This window comes from Lactuca serriola, chromosome 5 (genome assembly GCF_051521515.1).
Source record: "Lactuca serriola cultivar US96UC23 chromosome 5, Lser_US96UC23_V15, whole genome shotgun sequence".
Lineage (NCBI taxonomy): Eukaryota > Viridiplantae > Streptophyta > Magnoliopsida > Asterales > Asteraceae > Lactuca > Lactuca serriola.
In genome coordinates this window covers 347,283,576-347,304,410 of record NC_136412.1, presented here as the reverse complement: position 1 = coordinate 347,304,410, position 20,835 = coordinate 347,283,576, and the positions used below count along the sequence as shown (strand labels likewise).

The following is a 20,835-nucleotide window of genomic DNA, read 5'->3' as shown; positions in this document are numbered from 1 at the left end:
TGGTGCAAACTCAGCCCTGAATCGGGTCACGAAATCTGACCATGTCATAGCCTCAATAGTTGGGGCTCCCAACGTATCGCCAATCAACTCCCACCAATCCCCTGCTCTATCCCGCAAACAACCTGCAATGAAACGGACTTTCGAACCTTCCGGGCAGAAGCTCGTCAGCTGCACAGACTCGATGTTTGTGATCCATCTCCTAGCAGCAATGGGGTCCTTCACCCCATGAAAATCCGGTGCACCACTCCCACGGAAGTCCTTAAAGGACGGTGTACGTGTACCCACCTGGCTAGATGCCAGATCACTCCTGAATGCCTGGAAGCGATCCTCCATCAGCTCGATAATCCCTTCCTTGATCGACCCAAAAATGACCGGGGTCGCCTCAAGGATACCTCTCATATTCTCAGACGCGATGGACTCGCGTAACCCATCATTGACATGCTCGGATCCCGCTACCGAAGCCGATCATGAACCAAATCCTGATCCCCCTTCTCCATGACGTGTGACCACCATTCTGAAAATAATAACACAATTGTCAGGCTCACATATACCCCCGAAATTACATTAATTATAAAACATATGGTTATGTCTCAAAACAATATCATCGGAAACAAGAAAATCAGAGTACGATCCCAGAAAATCCAGTGCGGAAATCATGTGTGTGATGCGCTGCTACGCCGCTGACTCTTTCCCCTTTGACGAAGAGGTACCTAAAACCACAACTAAAACTTTAAGCACGAAGCTTAGTGAGTTCCCCCATCATACCACATACCATATAATACCATCAATATCTTTCAACTGGTAATCATCATCGGTATCTTTCAACCGGTAATCATCATCGGTATCTTATAACCGGTATTCATCAGCGGTATCTTTCAACCGGTAATCATCATCGGTATCTTTCAACCGGTAACTGGGGTCTATTCCACCCCCTACTACTAGCATACAACAACAAGGTATAAGCATACAATCAGGCATATCCGAGTACTGACCTACCATTCGGTCCTAAAGACCACTGTCAGGGGAAAACTATCCCTATCATATACGTAACATATCATACAGATATATCTCATAACCAAACACGTATCCATACCAAGATAATTATCACAAAGACAATCATCTTCTAAAATACTCCTACTTGGTGGGTCGGCATTGTGGCCTTAGACCCACCCCTACTGGAAGGTAACTCACCTCAAAAGGCTGGCTGCTGAAAAGCTGATCTGCAAATGTCTGACAGCTGCTCCGGTGATCCCCCGACTATATTCCCATAAAACACTTAATCAGACATTGATACTATTCCCAGGGTAAAATGACAATTTTACTCCTGACCAATTCCAAACCAAAGTCAAGTCAAAGTCAACTTCCAGTTGACCCAACTCGCCGAGTTGGCTTGCCAACTCGTCGAGTCCATATCCAGTCGATTGTCCTTACTCCCATCTCTACTCGTCGAGTTAGGCATTGACTCGACGTGTTCACTTCCTAACTGAATACCCAATGGTCCTTCATCCAACTCGTCGAGTTGTATGAACAACTCGTCGAGTTAATCTTCATCCGATGAACACGTTCTGTCGTCGACTCACCGAGTTGATGAATAACTCGCCGAGTTCTATGAAGATTCCCTTGGACCCGCCGAGTCAGGGCATTGACTCGACGAGTCCTTCCATTGTTGATTCTGGCTTCCGACTCACTAAGTCCACCTATGGCTCACTACTCTACTCGCATACTCGAAAAGGGGAAAAATTGGGGACTCGCGACTCGACTCGCCGAGTCCGAAGAACAACTCGTCGAGTCGCATACATGCAATCTCTCTACACTCAATTCTTCTTGAATCCAGTGCATTCCATTCATAGATCTGGGTTCCTAGGGCTCGATTAACACGTAAAGTTTCCAACTTTACGTGTATATAATCATCAATGGGGATTCTAAGGCTCAAAACACACTAAAAGGGGTAGATCTAGGGCTTTCATGCAATATGGCCCCATAAAGGTATTAGATCTAGGCTTTTGGAACTCAAACATAGCCAGATCTAGCAGCAATTCAACCCATTATGATCCCTATACTACTAACAAGCTTGGAAATGGTTCAAAGATAGCTTTATGGTGTTCTAATGGGGATTTGAGTATAAAAACATAATAGATCTGAATTGTACCTCAATGAACTCTGGATTAAGTCCTAGATCCTTACTCTTCACCTTCTCTTTTGGTCTTTCCTTCCTTCTCTTCTTCAATCTTCAAGGAACAAGCACAAGAACACTTCAAATCACAAGGAGAGGGTTAGGGTTTGGTATATGATGCTCTGAGGGTGAAGGAGGCTAACTTGGTGTGCATAAGGGGGGTTTAAATAGGGTGTAAACCCCTAAAATTAGGGTTTCTTCCAGACTGGTGGACTCACCCAGTCCAGAGTATGGACTCACCGAGTCGCCAACTTAAACGTGCTCAAAATCCCGACCCTACTCGGCGAGTCTAGCCTACGACTCGCCGAGTCCAAGGCTAAAAATGTATAATACTCAGATAAATCATACATACCAGGAACCAGGTGCTACACACGTCGTGGTCCTCCTTGGCCATGTCGTGGCAATGCTAAAACAAATCAGCTGCAATTTCTGACTTCGCTACACCATGACCACTGGAAAATCACCAATTTCTCAATAAGATATGAATCCTTTCAAATCTAAACTCACACTTCCAGATCTAATTCTCCACGCTGACTTAATGGATAAAGTTTCCAACTTTATCCATTAGGACCTCACCAAAGGACAAGATCTTAAACCTTAAGTCCATTAAGTCCTAAATGTGACCAAAACTATAACAGGAGGCTAAGAACACTCAAGCTAAGACCTTTTTCTCACTAGCTCAGTAGTTAAACCAAATGGGCACAATATCAAACTATAGAGTTCCTCAAACTCAAAAGCACTAAAAAATGGGACCAATTCATCCAAAAATGGGCTCAAACATCAACCAAGAAATACCAAGTTCAAGATATGAACTTTATACCTTTAATAACTAAGAAAAATGAAGAAGATCTTGGATCCAAGCTTGCTCCTTGCTTCCTTTCACCAAAATGAACCACCTTCTTCTTCAAGTTTCACCAAATGAAGCAAAAAACCTCAATATATAGCCACCAAGCTCATTTCCATGGAAGAGAGACTAGGGTTTCGAGACGAAGGAATGGAGGCTCAAGAAGATGACCTAAAATGGGGGTAAAGATTCTTAAATATGGATGAAACCCTAAAAATATGTGGGTTTGGGCTTGAACAAGTGCCACGCCATGGCCATCCATTGCCACACTGTGGTTCCTTTCGAAAACTCGCGTTCAATAAGTATCACGCCACACCATGGGCATCCAAGCCCCACATCGTGGCTGAGGGTCTGCTCCAAAAATCCTTATTTGATTCCTTAAGTCTTGGCCCACTTTTTTTTGGAAAACAGGATGTTACATTTGGGATTTCATGTTTATATGTTAAATTAGAATGGATTCAATGACCTGTATGATATTTAATTGCAACAAATCCAATTGGAATGCTCAAATTCATCAATGATGGTAGAATCAAGTATAAACATGGATTTGTAATGTTTTGGGGGGATTGTAATGAAAACAATGGAATCACTAGTAGTTGAGAATTTGTAAAAGAAAGTTCATAATCATGAATGAATACTCTTGGAAGGCTTTGAATGCAAATACATGAAGGCTTGAATGATCTCTACATGAATTTATGGAAGATTTAGCCATAAGGATATTTTGGCGAATCTATGGATAATTACATGATGATTGACTTATTAGAAATGAATGACATTTATGAACATGAATTGAAACTATAGAGATAATATTGGAACATAAACATGGAAGGGTTCTAATGAAGTTCTAACTATAGTGATTGTTTTGGCCTAAAGGACAATTTGGGAAACATGGAATGGCATTGAGGATTCCATAGTTAGTTTATGTACTTTCAATGAGATTGGTTGTGGTTTTATGTACTTGACAACACCCAATGAAGTATTAAATGATTTAGGAATAATTCATATTAGTTAAATATTGTTCTTGAGCACCTCGAGCTCTTAACCCTTTCATTTGAGTGTTTGTAAGCATTATGAACTCAACATTTTGATGAAGGTCTTAATGGTTAATTCATCATGAGAATAGGGATTAATTGACTATTTTAGAAGCTTATAACCTTTATTTAGTCCTTAATAACCACTTGGTAAAGTTTGGTAGCCATTGGAGGTCTAGAATACATTTTATAAAGATTTTATTAAACTTTTGCAAAAATGGGTGTACAATAGGGTTGACACGGGGGCGTGTCACAATAGGAATAAGTGACACAAGGGCATGTCAGGCACGACACGGGGCATGGCACTATAGTGTAATGTGACACGTGATTGTGTCGGGTGTTCTATTAAGTGTATTTATTTGTGGAAACCCTAGTAAACGACCTCTGATTTCCCTTAAACTTAATATAAAAGCTAATAGGAAGTAAATAAGCTTATGAAGAATGTATAAATGTTAAAAATATTAAAAGGGTATTTTGGTTATTTTGTTGAACTTCACCTTTATGTTATATAAGTGGTATTTTATAAGTGTTAGCCTAAGGAAAGGAACTAGAAGAGGACTACATGTCCTTCTTGTCATTGAGGTGAGTACGTGTTGGCTTTTCCCACTTTGGGTACTTGGCGAAATGATTTTATGATAATGAAATATCAATGATTGATATATGAAATGTTTTGAAAGGAATTTGTTAAATACTTTGAGAGGAATTTTTTGAAAGAAAGAATATATTAAAAGTAAAGAATGTTTTTGAAAAGAAAGAATGTTTTGATAACGTGTTTGAAATGTTTGAAGTATAAATGTTTTACTTTTGAAATGAGTATTTTGATACTAAAGTATGAAATGTGTAAATAATGGAAAGTAATGTAATGACAAGAATTGGAAAGTAAAGACAAGAATATATTGCTCGATCCATGATGTCCTAGTAACGGGATATAGAGGAATCTACTGGGGTGGCGCCTCCCCTTCGCGAAGTAGATGTCCTAGTTAGCATGAAGCTTTGGTGGATTTATTTGTTCTTTCCACCTTGGTCTAGACTTGGGGCGGTACCCGAAGTATAAAAATGGCAACCGTTTATAATGATAAAAGAGAATGGAATATGGAAAGATGTATTTGGAAATGAAAAAATAATATAAGAAATGATATTTTTGATGTGAATGAAAATAGTTTTCCTTTAAAATATTTGTGAAGGTTTTATGGTCTAAACTATGTTATGTTATGTATGAAATGACTTTTCATGTAAATACTTTGAAATTTTTTGGGTCACAAACCCACATATCTCACGATACATTTTTTTTCTTACGTATTTCTTCTTAATTACATGTGTCCCAAGTTGTATTCAAGGAGAAAGATGATAGACAAAAGTAGAAGTTATGAGATAAAGAATGGAGTGGAACTTGTTAAATTCCTTATTTATTGTATTGATATAATTCTTATTTGCTTCCTATGGTTTGTATGATGCTTAATGGTAACATGATGTTCTAGTTAGCATGATGCCTTGGTGGATTTATTTGTTCTTTCCACCTTGGTCTAGACTTAGGGCGGTACCCTAAGTATAAAAATGGCAACTGTTTAATACCAGAATTAGTCCCTAGTGATAAAAGAGAATGGAACGTGGAAAGATGTATCTGGAAATGAAATAATAAGGTAAGAAATTATATTTTGATGTGAATGAAAAGAGTTTTCTTTGAAAATGCTTGTAAGGTTTTTATTGTCTAAAAATATGTTATGTTATATATGAAATGATTTTTCATGTAAATACTTTGAAATGTTTGGTTCAAAAACACACGTATCTCATGAGACATTTTTTTACATATCTTTTTTAATGTCATGTATTTCAGGTTGTATTCAAGGAGAAAGATGATAGATGGAAGTAGAAGTTATGAGATAAAGAATGGAGTGGAACTTGTTAAGTTCCTTATTTATTATATTGATGTAATTGTTTGCTATGGTTTGTATGATGCTTAATGGTAACACCAAATGTTTTAATCATAAATGGTTTTTTTGTGGGACCGTTTTTTGTTAAATATGGTTTAATACCCATAATGATTTTGTTAAAACCATAGCATTTTAAAGTTTGTAAAATTTAGGGTGTTACTATCTGCGATGGGCGTCTAGTGGTTAAGTGAAATTCCACACAGAAGGTGTGGAGTTCAAACCTGGACACACCTAAAATATTGTTAGTATTCTGCGATTTACCTCTCACATTGTCTTTGGAGCGGACTGACGTAGACTACTCAGATGGTGCAATTTTACATTTTTCTTTGCTATGCCTATAAATATTTGTTTATAATTACACAACAATCCACAAATCCATGATCAAATGAAAGTCCTTCTTAATCTTAGTAATCTACTAATCTAGTACATGATTTGGTTATACACTTAGAAGCAAATTCTTGAAACCCAATTTAATAAGTAATCTTAAATAAAATTCGACTGAAAAATATTACTTAAATATAGTTTGTTTTTTCTCTTCTCAGTAGCTTCAACATATTGATTTTCTGTAACATCTTGTTCCTGTCATTTCTTATTTTAAGTTCATGGGCCGGAAGTCGATTGTGTAAAGTCTGTGGGCCTTTAGGAGGTAAAGTTTAGCCATTGTGGAAGGAGGTAATGATTGTTAAGAGATCTAACCCTTGAACTGTGTATTGGGTCAAAGGGTAGAATGGGAAAAGTTTTAGATTGGGTTCTAACATGAATCGCAGACTTTAGTTTGATAAGTTTTTAGTCCAAGATATCTAGATAGTATTGTGGGGCTCTTCAACAACTTTCCGTGCATATAAAGAATGCCAAAATCAGAGTTAGATCGAAGAAGTTGTGGTAGTTTGAAAGTATGTTAAAGTTCGAAAGGAAGGTGATATGTCGGGCGTACCTTAGGTACGTTGGGCGTACCAACATGGTAAATCCATGCCCTTAAAAGCGTACGTTGGGCGTATGCGATCAGAACCCAAACCCTAAGTTCGGGATTTTGAGCCCTATTTAAGCTCCTTAACTTCCCCAAACCCTTTCCATTCTTAGCCTCCATCTCTCGAACGTCCTCCCTTAAAACCCTAAACCTAGTTTGAGCCTTGTGAGCTAAAGAGTGTGTTTTTGACACCTTTGAAGGAAGAAGAAGTTGGTAATAGTGCTTGGAAGCTTGAAGCAACTTTGGATCTGGAAGTTGTCCTCCCTCATTCATCTCCAGAAGGTATAAAGTTTGTACCTTTATGCCTCTATTAATAGATCTAACTTAATTTTTAAGGTTATGTCCTTTTTGTCCCACAAATTGATCCATTTGTGTTTGATTTATTCTTGAGCTTGTGAGGTGTATTTGATGGTATTAAGTCATAAAAATACGATCTTGATCTTTCCCTTCCATTCATGCATGTGTTATGAAGCTTAGAGCCTTAAGATAAGTTAGGGTTTTGGGTTTGGACTCTTCCTAGCCATTAAAAATCATAAATTTGGAAACTTTATGATTTAGGTTGTTAAGTTGGACCTAGAACTAAGCTTTGGAAAAAAGGTCTTAAGGGATAAAGTGCTTAATAGAATGTTGGAACCATCTCGAGTATGTTGGGCATACATAAGAGTATGTTGCGCGTACTGGCCTTAGATCGTGTACGTTGGGCGTAGGTTAAGTACGTCGGGCGTACTCAGCCAGCCTTGGACTTTGACTTACATTGACTGTTGACTTTTTCACCAAGTCTGAATTTGAGTCAAACTTGGGGGTTTTGGACTATGGATTAAGATTTTCCATGGTTTTAGTGATTAGTGGATTCGTGGGAGCAAGCAGTGCGGAAAGGGAAGCGTGTCTCAGCATTTCGGGGTTTTTCATTTCAGGTGAGTTTCTCCGCATTGTACCTGTGGGTCGAAGGCACCAATATCGGACCATTAGTTTTTGGTTATTATTTATTATAAAGACGCCCTAGGGACTATATTAGTCACATAAGATAAACTGAGGACTTTTGATATAGGCTTTCTTGCTTGTTCCTTGTTTGGTTGTGGCTCTAAAGTAGGATCATCTGTCCGGGTGGCTATCTTACCTCTGGTTACATATGGTTACACATTCCTTGTAGAGTTAGTTATGTATCCTTGTGTATAGGATGATGTTATGTTTTAATGATCTGCTAGATTTGTATATGTATATCCTGGTATGTTAGAATGCATCAAGAGTGGTATACTAGTTAGAGTACCATTAGGCAGGTTATCAGCTAGTGGAGTGTCATAGGGGTTGTATGTAGTCATGTAGGATAGCCTGAGAACTCTTGATCTAAGATTTCTTTCTTTTTCCTTGTTTGGTTGTGGCTCTAGAGTAATATCATCTGTTCAGGTGGCTATCTCACCTCTAGTTACTTCTGGTTATACATTCCATGCAGTGTTTTATGCGAGATCAAGTAGGCAGTAGTGAATTGTATAATTGATATTGCATGTATTATGTGCATACTTGACCCTTGGTTGTTATATGTCGACATATGGTAGTGATTGAGGTTGAGGCGGTCCTACTGTGTGTTGTAGGCCAAGATACCCGGTGTGGGTCGGCTGTAAGCCGTAGGCACGAAGGTGCAGGTTGAGCGGTTGGGTTGAGGCTGCAGACCAACAAACCTTGGGTATTCTAGCCTGATGGTTGATTGCACATGTTGCATGTTGTCATTCTATTCTAATGACTGATTGGGCCAAGGCATTCCAATATGATGATTGTGGGCCCGATATGCATGCTACTATGGTTGTTGTATAGGGTATTTTGGGGGAAACTTGCTAAGCTTTGTGCTTACCCAGTTGTTTATTATTTCATGTATCATCGGTTGTCATGGGAAGCCGAAGGTGTGACTGTACACATTCATCAGCAGCAATGAAGATTTTGCGCTTTAATATTAATCCGATTTTACAAATGTAATATATAGCATATGTTTTTCTTAATATCGGTCTTATTATATGGAGTTTTAACTTAATAAAAATGAAAATTTTTGGTTGTGAAAATGAGACGTTACAAGTTGGTATCAGGGCCCTAGTTTGAGCGAATGGGAGGAACACTTGTGTGATACCAAACTCAAACTAGGATCCGAGATTTTTTTATAAAACGTTTTTGAAAAAAAATAATAAAAAAAGGGTTGGGTTCGGTACAAGGGATCTGTCTCTTGTCATGTTCTGATTTGATTGTTGGCTTGGGATCAGGAACGTGGACCTTGAATTAACTTTGGGTTTAAAGGAAGATGTGGTGTGTACAATCAGCTAGTGCTCGAACAAGAGAGTGGTTCCCAAAATACCCATACTTATTATTTGTGCTGAAATTGAACTTGTTGATATATGGATTGATAGAAAAGCATGCTAGTAGATAATCTAAGGTTCTTATAGGGACTGTTGGATAGAAGTACCTAATTTTGGTGATGCCTTATGATACAGGGAATTGTTTGCTATATGTTACTTGATTGTGTGATTGTTATGTGTATGTTGATTAGTTATATATGGATGGGATTAAATAGCCTTAGAATGATCAACTTAGCCCAACTTCTTGTTCTGTAACGATCATCATTAGAGGTATTAATTATATAATTTTCTTAAATTATAATTGGGCCAAGTATGGATAATAGGAGTATTGGATTGGACTTATGCACTTGGACCAAAGGCTTAGGCCGCCCAGATGACTTACGTTGGGCGTACGCAGGGCGTAATGGGGCACGGTTAGAATTGGGGTCACGCACACGTATGTGCAGCATACCAAAGTGTACGCACAGCGTAAGTGAACAGATAAGGAAAACCCTAATTTAGGGTTTAAGAGTTATATAAACCCCATTATAGCCTCCCCCTGGTTTCTTATCAGCCTCCTTGGGCTGATTCCTTGGGCTGCTTGGTGGCTAAGTTGTCCATTAGGGTTTAGACTGAAACCCTAGCAGCCTGCACTATAAATTAGACCCCAAGGCTTCAATTTTCGGCCACTTGCTTCCAAGAGAAACCCTAGGGTCGAAAATTAGCATCCTTCCTCCTCTCCAAAAGTTGCCTTCTTGCTTGTGGTGTCTGTGACTCATTAGAGGAGTTACAATTGTGACTCTAGGCTCAAGAAAAGAAGATTCAAGCCACTATTTGAAGAGGTAAACATCTTGATCTGATGTAATTAGCTAATTTCGAAATTATGTATGCTAGATTAGGGTTTGCAGGTCTTGGATTCATTGCATGTACAATAGAGAAATCTAGATCTAAGCATTAGGCTTTGTATGAGCACATATGATTGTTCTTATGGTTAAAACGCATCAAGAATGTCGACAAGATCGACGTGATACTGGGAGCATTCCAGACATGGGCTGAGGGTTGGGAAGGGCATTCCAGACTCATGTTATGGGCTCGGAAGCAATCCATACCTATGTTTAGGACCTTGTAGGGGTATTACAGGCATAGGCTGTGGGCTCGGTGATCATGATTGTTTAGTTCTTCTGTATGTGGTACTCTCAGTGTAGGTGCATTGTTGGAAGTCGGGAGACTCACGGACCAGTTGGTTTGGATAAAGTGAGTTGTTAAGGGTTGTTGGGAGTATCAGTCGTGCATCAGAAATTCTCTTGCGGAGTATTTACATTATGGACCTCGTTTGTTCACAAGCTGTTATTAGGGTTTTGTTACCAAGATTGGGTATCGGTTATGGAGTCTCGAGCCATGAAGTTCATTGTGAATGTCTCGGGTGATTTTCCAGGTGGGGGTACACATGAGCTGATAAGGGTGGATGCAATGTGAAAACTCTTGGATTGATCATCTTTTCTCGTAGGAGCAGAGGTTGGTAATGGCGTGTTAGGGATTCAAGGGTTTATTTAATGTTTTTAGTACATCTTATGGATTTATAATTGATTGAAATTTGTGATAGATGTGTTTTGAGTACTTTATTTCGCATGTTTGGTGGTGTTCCGAGTCAAAGAAAAGGGATGGGTTCAACGAATGGATGGATATCAGTCATGGAATATGGGTTTTGAAGTTCAAATCTGATGGGTTTCCGGTCTCGAGAAGCATATCTAACGTTGAGTCGGTGATTGTAGCTTTGAGAGTCCCCGACTCTGTGTTTCTTGCTAGAAGTTAGGTATTATAGCTAGGAAGTTGTGGAATATGTTGGCGTTGTACGTGTTTGTCTACCGTGGTTATCTAGCTGAGGCTCGTGTTGGGCGTCGCCTTGTTTTCAGATGAAGGGTTTAGCAGTAGTGAATGGTTAATAGTCATGTTTCCGAGTGGTATCAGCAAGGTAATTCAGGGTTAGAAGGGTTCTGTATGGTTCGGATTGTAAAGAGAAGTCGTAATAACTGCGTTCTGATATAGTTTTGCTTACTTAAGAGTCATTCGAGGTATTGGATTTCCAGATTTTAGGAGAATTGTGATGGTTTTCTTCAGTGGTAAAAGTTAGCAGGTTAAGGATTCGTTATTAGTCGGGGTGCGTGAGTTTCGTTAATATTGGGTTAAGGATAGAATGGGATGGTAGTCGCTTGAATGAGCCAACTTTTAGTTCGGATCGGGTTCTAGGGAGGACTGTCTGAGTGGTCTGAGGTGGAGATGCGGGAACACTATCCTAAGTTAGTTGCAGCAGCAGACTGCGAGGACGAAGTCTGATTTAAGTGGGGGAGAATTGTAACATCTCGATTTTCAAGTATTTACCTTTTAACCCATTAGTATGAGAATTGTTTGCATTTTGATCCTTGGAATGAGTTTTGTTTGCAAATTGGTCCCATGTGGCACTTAAGGAAGAAAAGTGCCCTGCATGAGTACGTTGGACGTACTCCTAGAGTACATTGGGCGAAAGGTCCATGAAAGAAAATGTCGTTGTTTTGGAGTACGTTGGGCTTACTCGCTCTGGATGAAAACCCTAATATTTGGGGTTTGTGCACTATTTAATCCCCACTATAGCCCTAAGACCTTTCCTTTCATCATCCTCCATCACTCATCTTGACCTTTGCAAACCTTAACCTTTTGTGTAGACATTGTGACCTTGTATGTGTGTGTTTAGTGACCTTGAAGGATAAGGAAGGTGGTGGAATCATCTTGGGAACTAAAAGAGAGCTTAGATCCAGAAGTACCTCCGTCTTAGACATCATTTGGAGGTAAAAAGCTTTGACCTTGATGAATATTGCTCTTAGCTCTTGTTGTGGTTAAGTTTCATGCATTTTGGTCCCTTTTGATTGATGTTCTTGAGTATAGTCTACTCTAGACTTCATGAGTTTCCTTTCAGAGGTTTTGGGGTAGCTTGAGTCATAAAAATGGGTTCTTGGTGGTTATTATCCTTTCATGCATGAGCTAGGAAGTCTTAATGGGTTAAGGAGTTAGGGTTTTTGATAAGCGACACTTATAGCCATGCAAAGTCATAAAGTTGGAAACTTTACGACTTAGAACATCATTTTGGGATTGGATCTAAGTTTTGGGCGGAAGGGATTAATGGATTAAGCTCTTAATGGATTTTTGGGAGTGGGCAACATACGTTGGGCGTACTTGGAGGTACGTTACGCGTACACGATCATCGCCCCGCTTTTTGGTCAACATCAGAGTACTTTAGGTGTACTCTAATATTACGCCGAGCGTAATCCGTTGTGAATACTTGTTTGCTTTTGGACCTTTAATCGTTAACTTTGACTTTAACCAGAGCTGGCCAAGTTTGACATAAGGATATTTTGGGTATTTTGAGCTATAGTTAAGCCTTGGTCTCTATCTGTTGATTAGGTGACTTGTAGAGCTGGTATTCGAAGTAGTGTTGTTCAGCTATTCGTCAGTCTGAGAGGTGAGTTTTCCTCACTGTACTGTGGGTCAAAGGCACGAATGTCGGCCCACTAGTTTATGTATCCTAGTTATAGGATAGTAATATACTGGTATTTGGCTGAGTAGTAGATCTGCATGATTATCTGTATTTACTGGTTGGGTGTTTAAGTTTATCTGTTTCATATGTCGACATATTGGGTTGGGTTGAGGTTCTACTGCTTTGTGCGGTAGACAACAAACTTAGAGCAATCCAAATATAAGTTGTGGGCCTCGAGAGCAGTCCAGACTTATGATGTGGGCTCAGGAGCAATCCAGCTATGAGTTGAGGGCCCGATAGGCATGCCAGAATCATACTGTGGGCTTAGGGGTAATCCAAACTTATGTTGAGGACCTTATAGGGGTATTCCAGACATAGATTGTGGACCCAATATATGTTGCTATATATTGTGTGTTTGGTACTTTGGGGGAACTCACTATATGTTGCTATATATTGAGGACCCAATATATGTTGCTATATATTGTGTGTTTGTTGTGGACCTTATAGGAGTAATCCAGACTTATTGTGTGTTTGGCTTACAGTTTTAGTTTATGGTTTCAGGTACTTCAGAGGATCATGGGAAGGCGAAGACATGATCGTGCGCAACTTCCTCTTTTATGTCATTGGGTCTTGGGGAAACTCTGATTTGAAATAATGTTTTTGAAACAATGACTTTTTTTTGTAAACAATTCTTTTTAATGGCTGATTTTGAAAATTTTAAATTTATTATGATTTTTGAGGATGTTACATTATTTGCACTTATCATGAAATTATATATGTTGTTCCATAATTTCGTATAATGGGCGGCTATTAGAATACAATAGTTCTTTATATGCAGTACTTCTTGGTTCATATTAAATCTTAGTATACAACAATTTCTTTTACCAAGTCAACAGTTCTTTTCCAAAATCATATTTTTTTAGCAACCTACCAATTATTTTCCATGACCACAATTCTTTAGCAAGTCAATAGTTATTTTTCAACCCAAGAGTTCATTAGCAAGTCAATTATTATTTGTCAAAATCACATTTCTTTAGAAAATCAAGAATTCTCTGCCTTAGAATATTTACAAGATTATATAGATTTTTACTAAGTTACAATCAACATGTGTACACTAACTTGTTACCACTGCATTCCTCATCCAAAATTTTGTAGATGTTTTGGGTCATCTGCCAAGGGTTTTGCCTCTTGACCCCTGCACTTTGTTGTGTTTTTAATCAAATTTGTCTTATAAAAATGTGCATTCTGTATCACGAAACATGTATTAGATGATAGTTTTAATTCCCTTTTAATACAAATCTCAATTACACTTAGATGACTGTTGATATAAGATAAACATCTGAAACTCATATATAACTGAAATTTTCAATTCGGTTGAATTTTCACTTTAATATTTTACACATTTCAGATATTCGAAAATCATGGTGTCCTAAGGATTAAACTTGTCAACCCATTTAAATATACGATGATAAATTATACATACATGTTCCAATACTAATCTAGTTATACATTATCGATACAATTATAAAGTCGGGTGTTCATATCCATCCATGATTGCATAAAAATCAAAATCTAAGTTTTCTGAAGTGCGACTACACTTCATAACCCATATATAACTCCTTAATTAATGTACCTCAATTTATATTGTCCAAAGGAATTAATAAGAAAAATTAATTTCAACCACATACACTTATGTTTAAAGACATATCTTAGATGTTTTAAATTATATGTTCCACTAATCAGGGTGGTATTAGTGGGTGGGGCAACACAGACGATGGTCCAAAGCCTCCAAATTTCTAGGGCTCATTTTTTTTTTCTAAGGCTCATTTTTTTTTTATATATCTATTTATATTACTATAAGAAAAAAAAAATTTGGTATTATGTCGCCGCATGTAGCGGCAAAAAATGAAAAATGGTATTGAAGTCAAAACTCGTGGAGAAGACAAAGAGATTCCAATTGATTCTTTAGGAATCTACACAATTAATCATTTTTTTACTTAAAAAATAATGTTAAGAATCTCATTTTGTTATTTTACCCGGAACCTCAAATCTAGTTCAATCGGTCCTGCCAGTAACAAATTATGATATTTTCTCATTAAATTCGGCTCCTAATATTAGAAGGGTATTAGGTCTCTCATAATTAGATATTTATATGACACTTTAATCCCACCTTATTACCGACTTAGCAATTATGCCCCGATCTAGACTATTGATTAGATGATCTGCCAAATATGTTATTCACTTTGTTACATGCGATAGTGAATGTAGTTGCACCATTACAATGAATAATTATGGGAGATATCAATTTGGGCAACAATGGAATCTTAAACACCAAGTTCTTATTTAAACAATGTTGTTTCTTTACCAACAACAACTAATGCAACAAATTCAAATTCTATAGTTGACTTTGGATGTAATTTTACTTTTTGTAAGCCCAAGAAATGGCTCATCCCTCAAGCAAGCATACACAACCATTTGTAAAATGATAATCCTTTTGCCAATGTAAGACCAACTCATTTGGTAGAGGTTTTGCTTCTCGGATCGAAGGTCTTAGTTCTAATCCAGACATAAACAAACTTTTAGATGATATTTTTTTTTAGTTTTCTTATTTGATTTTGGTTAGTACCAAAACTCAACATGTCATCAACATATGAACATAACTCGCTACATATTTTTCATCCAACCTTCTATAGAGGTTTTGGGACATCCCTTAGATCCTGCATGTTTATCGATCACTGTCAAAAGCTCTATTCCTTGGACTAGTGGTATGGAATCGATACCGACCCAAATATACCAAGTACTAAATTGATTGAAAAAAACAAAACCGAGTACAGAACCAACTATACAAATATGGAAAAGTACCTATAAGGATAGCATCCATCACTGATTTGAGTCATTTGATAGTACCGAGTACCAAACCGATTATACAAATATGATATAGATACCAAATCGGTTATTGTTCAATATTATGGATGGGATTTTTGGTAATATTGTTCACCCCTACCTTGGACCCCACATTTCGCCACATCATATATAAACTTGGATTATCCAAACTAGATGAGAAACCCCGCTTTGCGGGGTATAGATTTGTTAACAGTATAAATAAAAAGAGATTATTGATCAACAGATTTGGTGTGCATGGGACGGAAGTTTCGTCGTTGGATTTAGAATTATATTGGTTTGTGGTCAAAAACATATTAAATTTATGCAATAGCAAATCAAGTGTTAAAAGCAATATAGTTTCCTCAGATCTGTCTTCACTGTTACAATATTCATCCGTACATGAGAGCACATCCAAACATTGATGAGTTAATGTGTACTGACATATCATCCGAACCTGCATGCATACACACAAACTCCATATCAAAACATGCACATCGCATTAATCATGGATCATGAGTAGAAAGTAACTTAATTGCCTCCATACCTAACTTACAAAATGGATTCGCAAGCAGACATTTAGATGTAGACAAATCTTCTTCGATTTCCTTAAAAATCTGGCAGACAACACATGAGTAGGTATAGAGTTTCAAGGAACAACTCTTTAATAACAAAAAGAATAGAAGGAAATTGGTTGTAAACTTGTAGCGGATAGAAATCAAAGTAAGATGCTATCTAAAAGACACATCAACGACAATTAACATCAAATTTAATAAAGAACAACAAAAACAAAGTAGACGATTCCAAGCAAGAAGTACAGCTGTAATCAGTGGAGCCGATGTTAAAAATATTAAGCAGTCAAATTGAATTTTCCATTAAACTTAAAAGAAGAATATTATATAAACTTACTGTCCTCCTAAAAAGAGTAGCCAATATTCAGCGACACTTGTTGGCGGAAAACTTTACTCTCTGATTACTGGAGCTATCTTCCAACCTAGATTAAATGAAGAAGTTAGAATTTAATACAAAAATTTACCCAATTGCCCCTGAAAATCACAGACACAAAGCCTAACCTTGTCAGAGAATCCTCTAAAATTTGTATTTTATTATCTGAATCTTCCAACTTATTGACAAACAATTGTAACAAATATGCTTTCTGAATGTATAAAATTCATAGCCCATCTGAAATAACCATAAATTATAAATCAAAATTATAGATTTTATCTACCCAATTAGAAGTTACTAAAAAAAAAAAACAGAGCTTTACACTGAAATTTGAACCACCATTTGCTACATCTCCATCAACTTCAGTGTCCAAATAAGCTTTACCATAGACCTTTCCCTTTTCCCTTTTCATATATCTATCATCACAGGTGGATGCTTGCTGCCAGGAGAGTTCGAAGTTGCATACTAAAAAAAAAAAAAAAAAAAAAAAAAAAAAAAACTCTAAACGATGAAGGCTATGGTCCACAACCTGGGGAAATTAGGAACACACATATATGACAATCCTTAATTTTGAAATTTGGCAAGTTTCCTTTAGATCACACCAATAACTGAAAGTCATAGTAAACAAATACTTGATTATCATATTTTACAACAATACAACTTCAAAGCTCCAATGTTATTTATTGGAACGCAACAGAAAATCTAATATAGCAAAAAAAAAACATTACCACATCTAGGGTACTAACGTCTTTTGGACACACAAGTGTAGAGAAAGAGAAAGAGACTAACTCGTTTTTGATATCCATAGCTACCATTTTATCAATAGAAGTAGGCTTTTGTCTGATGTTCATGTATCGAACATTTTTATAAAAATAAATCAAATATTAGCCTTTTCTTGATTAAAAAAAATTAAAAAATTAGTATGAATCCATTAGTTCCATAAAACAATAGAATTTGGTATGGTTTTATATTAAGTTGTTCAAGGATCAGTTATATTGCAATTTTTAAACACATAAAAGATCATGAGTAATTTCTAAAAATATATTCTGAAGGATGATTAATGATATAACATTTATTACCTTCAGATAACTCTGGCTTGTAACTTGTTCTATATTTCTCAAATCAAAGTAATAGAGAAACATCAAATCTGAAGTGTTGACTATTTTTATTATAAAATGTTGAAGGGGACTTATCAGGACTTTTTTTTTAAGACAATTGACCTCAAAAGTCAACATCTTTTTTAGGGCTGTTTATGAGTGAAGATGTCTGCTTTAGATAAAGTGTTTGAAAGAGACTAAGTGACCATTAAATCATTGTTTCCAGATTAAGTAAAAAAGAAACAGACATATATAGTTGTCCATATTAAGTGAGTGACCAATAAATTGCTTGTAAGACATACCTGTAAATGGCTTTTCACATGATAAATTGTCAAAGATTCAATAATAATCAGCTTCAAACCTCCTTTTATTAGATGTTGGGCTATTCAACATTTCATTTTGATAATTTTACCTAATCATAGAAATATCATTGACATACAAAACAATCCTCGTTCCAAATATCCAATAAGATCAAGGATAAAAAAAAAACATAACATACCAAGGTTGTTAGTGCAGCATTTCCATGGGAAGCTAGATAACCGGGTAAACCATCTAGTAAAACCCAACCCTTTAAGTGCAGGGGCAACACATGGTTAGAATGCCATTGTCAGCAGATGTACCCTGTTCTTTACAACATGAACAGAACATGAACAAAAAATTTGGAAACCCCAATTCAACATAAGATTGATTCATAATCTGTTATTCAAAAAAAGGCTTTTGGTAGTGTACCTTACTCTAAGGATAAAAGTTATGCAAAGCAGGTGAAACCAACCATGCTTGGATGACATATTGACCAAAATATGCAGCAGTAACAACTGCCATTCTTGTCATCATATATTGGAGTCCCGTAGTGTACAAATGAAGAAGGATCAGATTGAAAGTTAGTTCCTAGAGAAGAAGATGATGAAATCGAAAAACATTAAGCTTTCAAACCAGATGATCACAATGTCATTATACATTTATATTTAATCTAGAATAGAATGGTGCTTACCTATTCAACATACAAAAACCGGTACGAAATCAGTAAATAAGAGTGAAACCTGGGAAAGAAAAAAAAAACATAATGGTATGAAATCAACATAAAATAAATATCGATCGGTAGTTAGAAATCGAGAAAAGAAGAACCTGAAATCCATCTTTGGATATCGACCCTAAAAAAAGATAGTGCAAGAATTATTCAGCAAATGAAAAGAATTAACCCATTTTGAGCCAATCCTTCTTTTCGCTTTCCCTCTTTCTGATTGATATCGAAAAAAATGGTGGACATCAGAAAAGTTTGTCTTTTTCAGCTCCCTGCTCTGCTGCTCATCGCCGTCACCATTCGCTGTCGATTTCCCCTCAAGCGCCGTTAAGTTGTGTTTCCCGCTTCACAACATGCGCCCTCTTCGGACTCCAGCCCTCCTTCTCCTACCGGAAGCGCGGAGAGTGGGGTTTAAGGCCTGAAACTAAAAGCAATGGTGATGCTAAGGGCAAGAAGGCGCTGCTTACAAATGCGGCAGTGGATGATCGGAGGCAGTGAGAGATGAAAATTAACGGTAATCGAAGCGGGATCCGATATGATTTCTTTGTTATCCTAAAGATGCATACCACCGCCTTTGAATCGTCAGGATCCCGAGTTCTACGGAGAGAAGTGGGAGGAAGCGGAGGGAAAGCGAGGGATGTGGAAGGGAAATCGTTTTCGGAGAAAGTGAGGGGTACGAGTTTCATGGAAGGAAAGCGAGGGGTGTGGAAGGGGAAATCGTATTCGGAGTTTGATTAATGGAAGGAATTATTAACAGAAGGAAGGAAAGTGAGGGGTATTTCATGGAAGGAAAGTGATGGGATGGGAATATATTTTCCTTCTATATTTTGCTTTCAAGTTAGGCGGATTTGAAAAAAAAGTGAGGGAATAAAAATTTGAAGTTTTATTTTTCCTTATAACTCGGAAATATAAAACTTAAAATTTTCTTTTTATTTTCTTCGAACTCGGAAACACAGAATAATGAATATTTTCTTTCATCTTCCTTTTTATTTGTTAAAATTTTGCTTCTTTTACCTTTAATGAATTTACAAAAAAAAAAAAAAAAAAAAAAAAAAAAAAAAACCTCAGAAACAAGGCGTAAGAGAATGATCCGGATATCGCAAAAATAAAAAACATGAAGTTGTATGTCGGCGGTAGTGGTCGGAGCGGGAGTACATCAAGGATATCGAAAAATAATGAATATTTATCTTCACCTCTCTTTTTTCTGTTAAAATTTTGCTTCCCTTTCCTTTAATGAATTTACAAAAAAAAAAAAAAAAAAAAAAAAAAAAAAAAAAAACCCTCGGGAACAAGGCGTAAGAGAATGATCCGGATATCGAAAAATAAAAAACATGAAGCTGTATGTCGGCGGTAGTGGTCGGAGTGGGAGTACATCAAGGATCAGAAAGGAGAAATTTTTGGAAAGCATAAGAAAGGGGAAAGCAAAAAAAATGGACCGTATGTGGGAAGTTAGCGATGGAGACATCAATATTAAGTGAACAGGCGGTGGAGAAAAGAAGATTGGGATGAAACTTTAAAAGGAAGGTGGTGGGTAGCTGGAGCAATGCTATTGGAACTTTGAAGTGGTGCATCGTGGTTGGAGAACATGTCACAAGATCCACTGCCAACAGCCTAACTCATGTAGTAACCTTATGGTAACCCATGAACAGTACCCTGGTCAGGTACTGGTCCTGACAATGGTCGGAAGCCTCATCCGCCCTGGCCGCCGACCACGACGAACAGCAGGAGCAACCTGAACAACCGGAACAGTCGATGTTGACCCGCCATCACCAGCAACAGTTGAGGGCCCAACATCACCGCAAAGTCGTTTCCGTGGAGCATACATCACAAAATCTAAACGCAAGAAAAAGCAGGAACGACCAAAATGAAGGGAGACAAAAAATCATAACTACACCGGGAACGAAAATACAAAAGCGTGCCGAAAAGAACGGAAGAAAACAGAATACAAAGCAGAGATTTTACCTGTAAACAAAGGAACGAAGGAAAATAAAGGAATGGAGAAGGTTGATACCGCGAAAAGTGAGAAAAGCAAGCGTAAAAGAAACGAAGATCAGTCAAAGCACAAGGATCTAGAATGGAGATAGACATGAAGAAAAAAGACGTGGGTTTACTTGAGAAGA

The 20,835-nt window shown here is 37.3% G+C and overlaps 1 long non-coding RNA gene across 8 annotated transcripts; it reads right to left on the bottom strand.

Annotated features, from left to right (window-relative positions):
- Nucleotides 1-15,913: 15,913 nt before the first annotated feature.
- On the bottom strand, nucleotides 15,914-19,505 carry LOC145055500 (uncharacterized). 8 transcript variants are annotated; one of them, XR_013685201.1, is made up of 11 exons: nucleotides 18,820-19,505; nucleotides 18,686-18,734; nucleotides 18,424-18,582; nucleotides 18,194-18,315; nucleotides 17,997-18,106; nucleotides 17,127-17,205; nucleotides 16,920-17,036; nucleotides 16,726-16,834; nucleotides 16,562-16,646; nucleotides 16,200-16,269; nucleotides 15,914-16,109 (listed from the first exon to the last, which is right to left on the bottom strand). It is a non-coding gene; the product is annotated as an uncharacterized LOC145055500 (long non-coding RNA). The 8 variants fall into 8 exon arrangements; XR_013685203.1 differs by having other exon boundaries at nucleotides 17,127-18,106; nucleotides 18,820-19,101; nucleotides 19,183-19,505; XR_013685200.1 differs by having other exon boundaries at nucleotides 17,127-18,106; nucleotides 18,194-18,320.
- Between the last annotated feature and the right edge of the window lie 1,330 nt (nucleotides 19,506-20,835).